Source organism: Myotis brandtii, unplaced genomic scaffold (genome assembly GCF_000412655.1).
Source record: "Myotis brandtii unplaced genomic scaffold, ASM41265v1 scaffold68, whole genome shotgun sequence".
In the NCBI taxonomy this organism is placed as follows: Eukaryota; Metazoa; Chordata; class Mammalia; order Chiroptera; family Vespertilionidae; genus Myotis; species Myotis brandtii.
In genome coordinates, this window is record NW_005370657.1 from 301,012 (window position 1) to 314,768 (window position 13,757).

General features: G+C 59.7%; 1 protein-coding gene and 1 long non-coding RNA gene across 2 annotated transcripts in view; one reads left to right on the forward strand and one right to left on the reverse strand.

Moving 5' to 3' along the window:
* The window catches only part of ZDHHC12 (zinc finger, DHHC-type containing 12), a 590,635-nt gene that overhangs the window by 123,691 nt on the left and 453,187 nt on the right, over nt 1-13,757 (forward strand). The gene's annotated exons all lie outside the window — the stretch shown is intronic.
* LOC106723921 lies at nt 12,161-13,610 on the reverse strand. Its single transcript, XR_001359667.1, has 2 exons — nt 13,562-13,610; nt 12,161-12,431 (listed from the first exon to the last, which is right to left on the reverse strand). It is a non-coding gene; the product is annotated as an uncharacterized LOC106723921 (long non-coding RNA).

Genomic DNA, 13,757 nt, shown 5'->3' on the forward strand with positions numbered 1-13,757 from the left:
AAGGACCTTGAGGCAAGGAGGTGGGGGTCCCTGCTGCCATCTGAGTGGGGAGGGAGGGGACACAGGGCCCCAGAGGCTCTCCCCAAGTCTGATTCTTTGTGAAGGCAGCTCAGGATGCCCAGGGCAGAGCCTCGTTCTTCATGGCCCTGGCCCCCCGCCTGACCCCCTCCCTCACTCACGTGTGTGCCGGTGACACACACCCTAGTGCACACGGCCTCCCCTTCACTCTCACACTCTCATGCACACACACCCTACACCCGCCAGGCTCTGCAGGCCCCGGGCATCTCCCTGGGCTGGTCTTCGTGTGGCTGATGACACACACGCACACGCATGCACACGCACACTCACACGCACACACCGCACAGATGCTTTCCCCTGGCCAGCGGGCAGGAGGGCCATTTCTGAAACAGCCGCCCCTGAAGCCCCGTGTGCACCCCGAGGAGCTCAGACAGACAGAAAGGACCCCTTCCCCCCAGACGCTGGGGTGACGGGAGCTATTTTCCCTCCTGGCGGACAGCATGTTAAGGGAATCGCCGTAAGAAAATCTGGAGTGTCACTCTCCCGCGTGCATACACACACGCACACACATGTATACGCATGCGTGCACACACACACACATACACACACGCACACACAGAGCTTCCTGAGAAAGTTGTGTTTGTCCCGTTTCCTGCCCAGAAACCCCAGGCTTACACACATCCCCCAGTAATCCAGTCCTCATCTATGCAGAGCTCTTGGGGTGCCTCCCCTCCTCCCCTCCTCACAGCTGCCTGATGGGAAAGCTGCAACGACAGAGGCTTTCGCTGGAGAGGGGAGCAGATCCAGGCTGCAGGGTCAGGGGGGCACCAGGCAGCCCCGAGAGGAAGCCTCAGCCCCGGGGACATGGACACGCAGCGAAGGCCCAATCCCGCCGCGCCAGCCAAGGACGAGGGTCCTCAGAGGCTGCCACACTGACACGCGTGTGCATGCGGAACACAGACACGCACAACCCCACCTCCCACCGGCACACACACGGACACACTCAGGGACACGCGGACACACGGCACAAACACACTGACAGGCACACGCACACATGCACACGCGGGATCCGTCTCCTGCAGGTCTGCACTCTCCCTTCAGGCCGGAGCCTCTGTGAAACGCTCCCTCTTCACGCGACCTGCCCCGCTGCCCGCTGCCCGCTGCCCGCCATCCTGAGATTAGGAAACACCCCTTTAGAACTCACGCCTCGCAGGCTTACACAGCGTCTCGACAATGTGGGCCTCAGCCCTCACCCACCCCACCCCCTATAGCTGGGGGCAAACTCCACAGAGCCAGAGGGAGCAGAGGGCTGTTAGGGTCCAGGTTAGGGATCTGGGAGTACCAACTACCCCACCCCACCCCTACAGCCCTCCCCGGGGGACTTCCCTCCCGGAGCCTCAGTTTCCCCATCTGTAGAGAGGGCTCGGGTACGAGTTAAGTAACAACACACCTATAACGTTATCAGCCCTGGGAGCCCAGAAAAGCCAGTGGGGGTGGGATGGGGAACCTCAGCCAGCGGCCTCCCTGGGACCCCTGCCCCCCAGCACGTGGCTGGAGTCAGCAGCGCCCTCCTCTCTCTGCCGCTTCCCACAGGACCGCCTGCTCACCAGGCGGAGCCGGCTCTGCCAAAGGGGACAGTGGGGGCTCCAGCGCCCCTCCAGCCTCAGCCCCTCCCACGGAGGAAGGCGGAATCCTCTCCTGCCAGTTCAGGTTTCTATACCCCCCAAACCCACAAACAATTTTGCATATATTTAAATCTCCTCTGCTGTGAGTCCCCCTTTCACCCTCCCCGCCCCCCCCAAAAAAGAGAGAAAGAAATTACAAAAGCCCGTCATTTGTCTCCGTCCGCAGCCGGCCGGCATTTGCATACATATTAAACGGAGCAGTAAAAAATGCAGACATGCAAACCATTTGGACGGGCTCCTCGGAGCAGAGCCGGCCAGGAAATCAATCTTCCGGTTTCTTAAAGGAAACCTGCTCGGGAGGAGGTGGCGAAGCCAAGCAGCCCGCAGGCCCTGGGAGGGGGCAGCCGTCATCTGTCCATCTGTCCGCTGGAGCGGAGCCAGCTGTGGGGGTCCCTTCCTGCCGCAGACAGGGAGCCGGGGACAAGGAGCCATGCCCTGCGTGCGGGTCCTGGCTCAGCCTGCGTGCGCTGTGGGCCCCTCTGAGCTGGCTCCCCTCACCCAGTGGCACTAGCGATCACTTGGCATCGTGCCTCCCCCGCCCGCGGTGGGTGCTGGAGATTTCCCCCCATTTCCTGGTTCTGGGGCTTAAGCCACTAACCCGGGGGGACCCAGCCCCTCTATCCAGAGCCCGGATCTCAAGCCAGGTGCGGAGGAGGTTGACCAAGAGCGTAGGCTCTGATGGCACGTGGCCCGAGTTAAAAGTCACTCTGCTCTGTACCAGCTGTGTGACCTTGGGCAAGTGCATCAACCTCTCTGTTTCCTGAAAAAAAGTGGATACCTCCTTCTTAGGCATGCTGCCTTAAAGTAGGTCAGTCACTGCCTGGCACACAGTCAGGACTCGGTAAACGGTGGCAGAGCAGAGTGTGGGAGGGAAAACTCCCAGTTACTGGTGTGGTTTTCCAGGTTAAAACCCCTCTCCTCGGGCAAGCCACTCCTCCCGCAGCCTCCTTACCTATCCATGGGGGGTGGGTTCTCACAGGGCCCTCCAGCTCACCAGGGTCACCTGCCCCACCATCCGGGGGCCTCCACTGCGGCCTCCAGCCCCATGTGGCCAAGGCGGCAGCTTAGGCACAGCTCAAGGCCCGATGGGGCGACACCCTGACCAGCCCCAAACGGACAGCACATCTGTGGAACCAGAAAGATACGTGACCCGCAGCCTTGGCCGAACCAGGCAGCGCCGCTCACTCCACCCGCCCTCTCTCTGGGTTTCTTTCCTCAAAGAGGCGCCACGGCCACTGAGCTTGAAGGTGGTGGAGCAGGGATTCGAATCGGCGCAGCAGACGGAGCTCATGCTGCAGGTCAGGGAACACTGCTCCCCAAAGGCGTGTGAGAAAGACACCCGCTTGCTTTGAGCCTGAGCTCAGGCCAATGCCCAGCACCCGTGAAGGGCCTGCCTTGAAGGGAACGAGGGAGAAGGACAGGGCTTGGAGAGCCAGTCGCATTTGGCCTTCATCCCTGCGCTCTGCGCTCCTGGAGGCGAGGAGGGGAGGGGAGCAGTGTGCCCGGGCCAGGCAGGGGGCAGGGCTGGGGGGATGGTGGGTTGGGGTGCACCCAGCCCAATGAGCCGCCACCCTCTCCAAGACCCCCGGGCTTGAGTGAAGAGCCAGGCCAGAGCTGGGGGGGCGGGAGGGGGTTGCCTTCAGGTGGGAGAGGGTCCCCTGTGATTCAGAGCTTCCCACCTGAGTGGCAGCGCAACCTCCTGGCTGTTCTGACTTGCAGCCTGGTGCCATGGAACCAAGAAGGCTGACTCCAGGGTGTGGCCCGGTTCGGGGGTGCCTTGCTGTGTGACCTGGGCAAAGGCCCTGCCCTTTCTGGGCCAACGTGGCTGAGCTGACGGCACTCCGTGTCCCTGTCTCTCCTTGGGAAGCCCTCCCTGTCACCCCTGGCCTCCGGGCTCCTGGCCTCAGGCCCTCCGCCTCCCTCTGCAGGCCCCAGAGCCGCCCCCGCTGCCCGGCAGGCAGTGGGTGGAGGAAGCGGCAGGGCGGGAAAAGGCAGGAGGGGCAGCAGTTACAGGAACCGGCTGGGCCTGGGCGATTGCTCAACTGGGGAGCCCGGCCCGGCCAGCCTCCACAGGCCCCGCTTCCACCAGCGCCCTCCCGCCCAGCTCCGCATTGCAAACATTCCTGGCCAACCTCGGTTGCTGCAGCCCAGGAAGGGGGAACTGCGGCAGACACAGCACACACACAGGCGAGGCTGCCAGAAACACTTAACCCCTTCCCTCCTCCCAGCAGAGCCTTCAGGTCGGGGGATGGGGCTGGGCGGCGGCACCAGGGTCCCCAGGCTGGGGGCGACCAGGTCCAGTGACCCGCTGGTAGTCCAGGCCGGCCCCAGGTTACCAACTCGGATCAACAGGCTATCTGTCCGGCTCACACAGGCTCCCCCTGGGTTCTGGGCACTGCGCCTGGCAGCAGGCATGAAAACCCAACAGGGAGGACCCTCTTGGAGCCCATGTTGGGGCGGGGGACTCGGATAAACAGGCAGTTTCAGGTCTTTACAATGAGGAGTGCTACAAAGGAGAAGTCCAGGGTGAGCCTTGGTGGGAACCACAGTGGCTCATCCAGGCAGGGGGGGCTTCCTGGAGGAAGTGACATTTAGTGAGCCATGCGGCGAGAGGGCATGGGTTCCAGGCAGAAGCAGCAGCAAGCTCGAGGCTCTCGACTGAAGACAGAGGTTGGTACATCCCACTCTGTGTGTCTGGAGGAGAGAGGGTGAGAGAGCGTGGCCTGGGCCAGGCCCCAGAAGGCCTTGGGGCCACCCCGGAGCCGGAACTGCCTTCTTAGGGCAGTGAGGAGCCACGGAAGGGTTTTCCCTGGGGAAGAACACGGTCGAGTCCAGCTCTCGGCACTGAGATTTCCTCGAATGAAAAACAGAACCTTAACAGAGGGAAACAGCAGGCTTTCGCGTACAAACCCATCTGCTTTAAGGCCAGAGCACCTGAACCACGCCAAAGTGCCACCAACAGGAGACATTTCGAATAGCAGCCTGGCAGCTGGGCCTGGCACCAGGTTCTCCGGGCGGGGGTGGGGAGGGGCACTCTGAGCCCGGCCACCACGGCCAGCTGGAGGGAGCAGGCTCAGGTCCGCTCCTCCTCCCAGGACGGGGTTCGCCCCTCCCACACCCCAGAACCACTCTGCAGACAGCTGGAGCTCAGTGAAGGCAGCGATTTTGTTGAAGTTGGGGAGGCACCGAGAGATCATCCAGGCCCACAGCCTCCTCACCTCCCAGCTGAAACGGGCCCAGGCTGGCCCCGCTCCCACCGGCCACGGCGCATCCGCCACGGGCACAGGGGGGCTGAGAGGTGTGCATCTGAGCTGCCCACAGCATGTGTCCAGGAGGAGGCCAGCATGCCCGTGATCTTGGCACCCACAGAGGACACCCCAAAATCTCTAAGGAACCCCCAATCAAAGCCCCCTTCCCCTCCCCACCTCTCATGAGGCCTCCAGCCTCCTCAGGAGGCAGAGGCCCAAAGAAACAGAGATTCGAGTCCAGAAAACCAAGAACCGTTTGGAGACGGGCCGTCAGTAAACCCAGCTGGTGGGGGGGTCAGTGCCTCTGCGCCCGGAGACCCTGAAGGGATGAGCCGGGGCCAAAGCAAACTGGTGGGAAACTTTCTAGATTGTTGTTTTCACGGGGGACAAGTATCCTTTTCGTCTTCTTCTTTTTATTTATTTTTTAAATATATTTTTATTGATTTCAGAGAGGAAGGAAGAGGGAGAGAGAGAGAGAAACATCAGTGATGAGAGAGAATCATTGATTGGCTGCCTCCTGCATGCCCCCCCCCCCCCCACACTGGCGATCAAGCCCGCAACCCAGGCATGTGCCCTGAACAGGAATCCAGCTGTGACCCCCTGGTTCATAGGTCGATGCTCAACCACTGAGCCACGCTGGCCGGGCTTCTTCTTATTTTTAAATGAAGTATTACTCAGAACACAACATATCAGAGATGAGAACGAAGCTGCCCAGATTGGAGAGGAAGGGGTGGGCTTGCACACCCACATGGGCTCTGTGTCCGCCTGGCCAGTCCCAGGCTTCTCAGAACCAACTGAGGGCCAGCAGGCCAGCCCAGGGGGCTGGGGAAACTGAGGCACAGGGAGATGCAGGCATGTGCCCACAGAGACTCGCCTGACCCGAAGACCGCCTCCGTCCGCCCAGGCCCAGACTGCAGGACCCGGAAGCAGCGCCTGCCTTGTTTTCTGAGCCTCTGTGCCTGGTCTGTTTGTTGTGACAGCAAATTCAACCAGCGCTCCCCAAGTCCTGCTCTGCGGGTTGAGCCTTCCAAGGGGCAAACACGCCCAGGACACTCCCTCTGTTGCAATCGTGCCCGGACAGGACAGGAAGGGGCTGGGCCAGCTCCGTGCCTGCACAGGCCCCCAGGAAGGAGGGGCCGAGTTCCTCCCAGCCTCCTGAGGTCACCCTGCAGCTAATGTCTATTTTGGGTCCAATCCTGGCTACAGAGCAAGGCTCCTTCCAGGCAATGGAGTCTCTACGCGCATTCTTTGCACCCTGGACGCCACCACCTCCCCCGACGGGCATCAGCTCCGCAATGGTAGAGCATTCCAGAAGCCTTTGACTGGACCAGCGATCGTCCCCCTTAACCTCATCACAGCTGGGGGAGTTCACCATCATCATCCCATTGTACAGGCGGGACACTGAGGACCGGGAAGTCACCTGCCTGGGTCCCACAGCTTATGACAGCCCGGGATGCAGGTGTCTCGGGCGCCCAGTTGCACGCTCCCGCCTCGAGGCCTCGCAGCGATGAGGCTCCGGTAAAGCGAAGATGCCCCTGGCTCGCCCGACTTCCCGTTTTGTTAATGTACAAGGAATAAATGTTTGGTCTCGCCTATTATTATTAGTTTATCTTTGGCATTTATCCATCCTGTTTCCTCTCCACTCGTCTTCTCCACACGGGTTCACCCGAGTCACCAATTTTGTCTCTGAACTTCCAGAAGGCAGAGAGCAGCTTGTGTTGCTGTAGCTGTCATCACACACACACACACACACACACACACACACACACAGTCCTCATTGTATGTGTTTCATAGGCCGGAGTGGCCTACCTCAGAAACACTGGCGGAACTACTGCTTGGGGACAGGGACGGCACAGCGCCATGGTGCCCGGGAGGCACCTGGCACAGGTGAGCGTGCAGCAAATGGGGCTGGATTCTTCTTCTTGCTGTTCACTGGAGCTTGTGGGGATGACACCCTGGTTTCTTCGGCCCCTCACCTCACAGGTTAGCGGGTCCACTTCTCCAAGTTACTAACTGGCACTAAATGGGGTAAGAAACCAACTGTGTGAACGAGGCAAGTGGTCTGTCCTTGCACTGAAGTGATGGTTGCCATGGTAGCCTGCAGGATGGTCTCCAGACGATTCTTACTTCCTGGTTTTCACATCTCTGTAGGCACCACCCACAATGCACAGGGCTGCCCTGCGTGACCAATAGGACACAACGGATATGACCACATGTGCCGCCCAAGGCTACGTCATAAAAGACACTGTGGCCCGGCCAGCGTGGCTCAGTGGTTGAGCATCAACCTATGAACCCGGAGGTCACGGTTCGATTCCCAGTCAGGGCACATGCCCAGGTTTCGGGCTTGATCCCCAATAGGGGGCATGCAGGAGGCAGCCGATCAATGATTCTCACTCATCATTGCTGTTTCTATCTCTCTCTCTCTCCCTCTCCCTTCCTCTCAGAAATCAATATATATATGAAAGATGTCATCTGTACTGGGCTTCTGTCTTGTTCTCCTGAATCACTCCCCCTGGGGGAAGCCAGCAGCCATGTTGGGCGGAAACTCAAGCAGCCCTGCAGAGGAGTGCATGTGGCCAGGAGCCCAGGCCGCCTGCCAGCAGCCAGCACCTCCTCACCAGCCCTGGGGGTGCGCCTTCTCAGAGGGCCGTCCTCCGTCCTCCGGCCAAGTGGCTGCAGCCCCCTGACATCATGAGCGACACCTCAAAAGAGGCCACAGGCTGCAACCAGCCATTCATGCCACTTCCGAAACCCCTCCCCACAGGAACTGGAGACAATAGATGCTTATTGTTTGACGCCACTACGTTTGGGGTATTTGTTATGCAGGTAGCTAATTACTCATTAGGTAACTAATACAGGAACAGGGAGACCTTTGGGTTATGAGGGCCTTTCACTGACTGCGTTCCCAAAGTGTGTTCCTTGGAATACAGACCAAGAATATGCTCAGCAAAGCAACAGTCCGCCAAGTGTGGGCAGACTGTGGACTTGGGCCCCTTCTTTGAGATTCCCGGGCTCCTTGGCAGGCCCCCCAGGCCGGGAAGCCCGGAACGGTCCGACCCCAGCGCTCTCGCAGTCTTTGTGAGCTCTGGCCTCACAAACACAGCCAAATGGTCCCGGCAGCAGGACCCTGGAGCACATTAAAGATTGTGGCCAATATAAAATCAAAACCACAGCCAGCCTGATACTCAGTGTGGCCTGTAGCTTAAAATATATATATTTGGTTGCAAAGAGAAAGGGAGAAGGAGAGAGAGATAGAAACATCAATGATGAGAGAGAATCATTAATCGGCTGCCTCCTGCACGCCCCACACTGGAAATTGAACCCACAACCCGGGCATGTGCCCTGATCAGGAATCGAATCCTGACCTCCTGGTTCATAGGTCGATGCTCAACCATTAAGCCACACTGGCCGGACTGGCCTGTGGCATTTATACGAGAAAAGGTGGCAGGCTGACCACGACCAACCCTCTCCCTGGGCTCCTTTCCCATGGCAGGGCCTGGGTCTGCCCTGGTCCCCTCTGGTCCCACCAGTCTTACAATCAGGGGTATTGGCTGGGGGTCTGGGCCACCGTCTGGCTGTGAACCTCCGTCTATTTGGGGACCATTTGGGATTCAGATTTTGGTTCCCAAACTCTGCAGCCCATTCTCATTAGCTCCGTAGCCCATGCCACGGGGGCCATGCTCTGCCCTTGAACTCTCTACCCCTCACCGTCCAGGCCAGGGCCTCAGAGCTGGGTACTTCTTGGTGGGAGCAGTCGTGGTCTTAAAACATGAACCACTGGAAAACAGCATTTGGTGTAGAACAATTCACTCCACAGGCGACTTTAGGAGCGAACCCACCCCCTTCAGTGAGGGAAGGTTGTGCTCAGAAAACCACATTCTTTTGGGCCCCTGGGGCTCCGTGGGGGTGGAAACAGAGCTCTCTCTACACACTAGGAGGCAAAGGTCTTTTCTTTTGCTGAAAACATAATTTTACCCTCATGTTGCTTCGTCTTTTCCAGCGTGGACACTCTGGGGCTGCCGGGCCAGAGGTTCTGCTGTGGGCACCTCACTGCTCAGAGTGTGGCCCCCCGGCCCAGCATCTGCCTCACCTGGGAGCCCCTGCCCAGGCCTCTGCATTTGAACGAGACCCCCGGGGATTCGAGGTACATTAAAGGTGGGGAGTGCCCGGGTGCACCCAGAACTGCCACCTCGAGGTCCCCCCAGCCTGCCCCCTAGTGGGCTGCCAGGCCTGCCCTCCTCACTCCCCTCCCAGGCTGTGTCATCTCAGCTTCACAGAGCGGTTCCGTGTGCACCCTCCACCTCTGCATCCCCCATTTGTCTCAGAAATCCACTGAGAGTTCAGGGCACAGCAGGGTGTGAAGTGAGGAGACCTGAGCAAGAGGTCGTGACAACAGTGAAGGCATCACGCCTTCCAGAGCACTCACAACCCAGGAGGGAGGCGATGGGACCCGGGGGCTCAGGGAGGGAAGCCACCTACCCCACCCGTGGTCACACAGCCAGTGTGACCCCACAGCCGCCGAGATCTCCCCAGGCCCCGGGCTGCATGAGGACTTCCTGGATGGGGAAGTGGATTGTCAAAGAGCTGCGCCCCCATCCCAGCGGGCTTAACCCAGAGGTTCCCAATCAGGGGTTCCCCAGGGGGCCCCATGCCTCTTGAAATCCTGGGCGGTCGCTGCACCGTCGGCGAGGGCCAGGCTCCACGGCCTACATGCATCAGGCTCCTTTGCTTTGGGTGGGATTATACGAACCCCCTGTGCCCGGTCAGACTCCCCGGGGCTGCGCTGAGCAGTCATCATCGTTGCCCTTGATCAACCCCAAATGGGCAAGATTCTATTACTCAACAGACGCAGTCTGCTTCCTGGGCAAACACGGGCCTTCGGGCCAAGAGCAGCAGGAGGGACTTCCCTGGTGGGAATGTGGGGAGGAATTCACTCAGAAACTTGAGTTCCCGAAGGGCGGGTATTTGTCTCAATTATTTTTCAGCAGCGGCACCTGCCTTTCTATATTTTCTTTAAGAAGCAACGAGTGCTTCCCCCCCCCCACCAGCCCACGGGTGCTGGGGGTACAGAGGCAGCCCGGTGGGATGCCCTGGGCGGAAAGGACACGAGGGTGGCCCAGCGACACCCCAGGTCTCCCCAGATGCTCCCCACGCCACACTCTCCACAAAAGCCGACCTCGAGGATGACATGCAGGCTCCTGTTTGCGGGTTTCAGGGGGGCCTGGGGGAAGCCAGCCGCAGACACTGGACCTGCTTGTACAGACCTGCACCGAGATGGGTGGGGCCTCTCCAGGCACTTCCACTGGGCGGCACCTTCCCTCCCACCTGGGGCGTGTACGAGTGTGCGTGTGTGCGAGTGTGCATGTGTGCGTGTGTGAGAGTGTGCGAGTGTGAGAGTGTGCGAGTGTGCGTGTGTGCGAGTGTGCGTGTGTGCGAGTGTGCCTGTGGGGCCAGGTGATGGTTCTCTTGCTCCTTCTAGGCAGAGCCCTCCCCTCCGAGCCCCCTGCCTGCACCCAGGCCCTCAGGAGGCTTGAGGCCTTGGAAGTTCTCGAGCTCGGAGGCCAATGGCCAGGGCTCTGTGGTCCGATGGAAGCAGGGGCTCCCAATCCGCTGACTTCCCCTCGCCATCTAGAGACATGGTGGGGGGGGGACCCCCAAGCTCATGACCACCGACAGACGTCCTTCCATCCAGGACCTGAAGTCGGCTTTGGGCACAGGGTTGGGGCCACCTCTGGTTCGTCTTTGTGCCCTGACAGCGCGCCCAGCGCCCCTGCAGTCAGGACTCTAAGTCCCGATGTCGTGCCTCCCAGGCCCCGCTGAACCCCCACCCGCAGCGGGGCTCCCGGCTGCTGCTCAGCAGAACAGAGGCCCAGGTCCAACACCAGGCTGTCAGTTTCTCCCTGGGGAGCCTGAAGCAAGCCACGCCCGCTCCATGCCTCCTTTTCCTCCCCCGGGAAATGGGATCCCCCTCGCTGGCTCCTGGGGGCTGCTGTGAGGAATTTAGTGCAGGGCACCCCCACAGTGGGGTCTCAGGATCGGGCCTTCCCACCACCAAATGCAATGCTGGGCACCGGGCAGGCGCTCAGGTACTGCTCTGGGTTCAGACTTTTTAAAAAACCAACATTTCTTACAGTATAAGGATAAGAATCCTGTGTGATTTGTAGAAAACGAGATTTTTTTACAAAGAGAAAGCTTGATCTCTTTCTCCCCACCCATTTTACAGATGAGGAAGCCGAGGGAGGTCTAATGAGACTCCCAAGGTCACTGAGTGGAGTCCAGCTCTAACCATCAGAGCCCCAGGTGTACAACCCCAGCCTCTCTGAGACGTTTGCTTAAACCCCCAGAACCAGGGGCCCCATCACAGAGATAAGAAACAGTGACCACCTGCACATATAACTTAATCAAGCCAGAAATCACACACAGCAGTGAAGTCATAGCCACTGCATAGATCTCCGAGTCCCGTCACACAAAAACCAAGTAACTCCGCGGGAGCGAGACTTCCCCAAGACTGAGCCAGGTCTGGCCAGCTTTCCCCGCTTCCCTTCCCTCGTAAGCAAGGAAAAGGAGGGGAGGGGGCAGATTCCCATCAGAAGCCTCCTGGGTTTTAGTCCAAAGTCTGCAATAGTGGGGGGTGGGGGGATTCATGCTCTGTGGCTTTCTTGAGGGGGGTCTCCGGGAGGGTCTCTTAAGCAGCCGTGTGAGGTGGTGATTAAAACCCGAGCGGGCTCTGGCGCCACGGAAACCTGGAGTTACCTCCTGCCAAGCGTGTGACCTCTCTGACCCTCAGTCTCTTCATCTGAAATGCGTCAGCCAAGTCTTATTGTCCAGCTGCTCCTTGTGGAGCGGGTGCTGGGTGCCAGGGACTCCGCCATGAATGGGAGAACAGCCTGGGGCCTTCCCCACGCTCACTGCCTAACAGGGGAGACAGCAAATGCTGAGACCAACGGAGTCAGGTGCCAGCTCAAGGGGAATAACATGGGTAAGAATACTCCCTGCCTCAGGCTGGCGCTGAGGGCTCGGAGCGTGCACCCCAGTCAAGGCAGAGGGAGCCCCGCATTGAGCACACAGGACACGCTCCGTCACTGGAAATGGCTTTAGTCGCTGCCGTTGCGATGACTGTTTCTGTAACCCGAATAAAACGGGGCTGCCTTGGGGCCCAGTCTCCTCCCCGTGTCTCGTTCAAAAGAAACACCAGTCTGACATCCCAACGTCAGTGAAAAGCAGTTTAAATCTCCCCGATCTCTCGGAAACACCAAAGGGGAACCCTCTGCACGCCACACACAAAGCGTCCTCGAGGCTCCCTGTGCCAATTCATCTGCCCGCAAGGTCTCGTGGGAGCTGCTCCAGAAACACCTCCCTTCCCTGCACCTCCCTTTCATCCTTCTCAGAGCAGGGGCTGCTGGGGCCTCAGGAGCCCGGGGACTGGCTGGACCCAGGCTCTGCTGTGGGGCTTCAGGGCTCCGTGCCTCAGTTTCCTCATCTGCAAAACGTGGGTAACAACAAAAAATTGTGGAAAATGTGGATAACAACAAAAAAATGTGGGCAGCAGCACTGCTTTCCATGCGTTATTGTGGGGATTCGATCAGTCCCCACTACAACTTGGTAGGTCCTACCACCAGCGGCAACTCCGCCTACCACCCACGGAGGAGCTCGGGGAAAGGGCCAGGGCTGGGCGGGCAAACTCGGGAACTCTCTGAGGAGGGAGCAGCAAAGGCTAGGAAGGTGCCAGTCGGGTGGCATTCTCCCTCCTCCACGGGACCCTCAGTCCTGGGCAAACGATCATGGTCAGATCATGAGAAGAGATACCCGGTACCCGGGGCGGCGGGAGAGGACCTACAGGGCATCAGGGAGGGCTTCCCAGAGGAAGGACAGGAGCACCAGGCAGAGGCCACGGCCTGGGCACAGGCCTGGAAGGGAGAGAGTGGTGGGTTCCGGGAGCACCTCCCCCACGAGACACATGGATCCAGCACCATCACCTACATCCACTCCCTTAATGCTCACGGCCCCACACCCCGGGGGGAGTCCGAGGGCAGGAACCCTCACTCCCAATTCACAGAGGGGAGACCAGATCTCAAAGAGAAAACGGCACTTCCTGGCTGGGACCAGAGCCCGCATCTCCTGACTCCTGGCTCAGAGGAGGGAACCCAGATGCCGAGACTGGGCCCAGTGCACCCCTGGGATCTGCCGAGTGTGGGGGGCCCATTACCATCTCCCCTATCTTACAGGTGAGGACACTGAGGCGTGGTGAGACCACAGCTCCCTCCAGGCCTGCCCTTCCCCTCCATCTCTGAGGACCCAGGACAAGCCTGAGGTGCCAGGATGCCCTCCCCAGGTGGGGCAGCAAGCAGCCAGGACGGGGTGCCTCTGGGTAAAGGAAGGCGCGCAGGATCGGCTGGAAAAGGCACCCCGGGCAGGGAAAGGGGAGGAATGGAGGTGGGGATGCGGGTGGGCCTCGCCAGGAGGCCAGCCAGGGAGGGGCGCAGGGTGGACCCCACCTCACTCCGGTGGACCCCAACTTCCCGGAAGAAGACACCACCCCCGGCTGGGCGGGGAGAGGGACCACCTCGGCTTCCTTCCGGTGGCTCCAGAATTTAAAGGTTAAATCCTAACCTCGTCTCAGCAGTTTCTCCCGGCTTTGCCTACCCGGCGCCGGTGGCGGGTAATTATATGCATCTCCGCGCAGCCAATCAGCTGTCAGGCTGACAGATACTGATCTCCGCGCTTTATTTTTAGCTCTGCTTCCCCCTCTAGTTGTAAAAAAAAATGCTGTTTGTTCTGGGCGCTGCTGCTCGCTCTCATCTCTGCC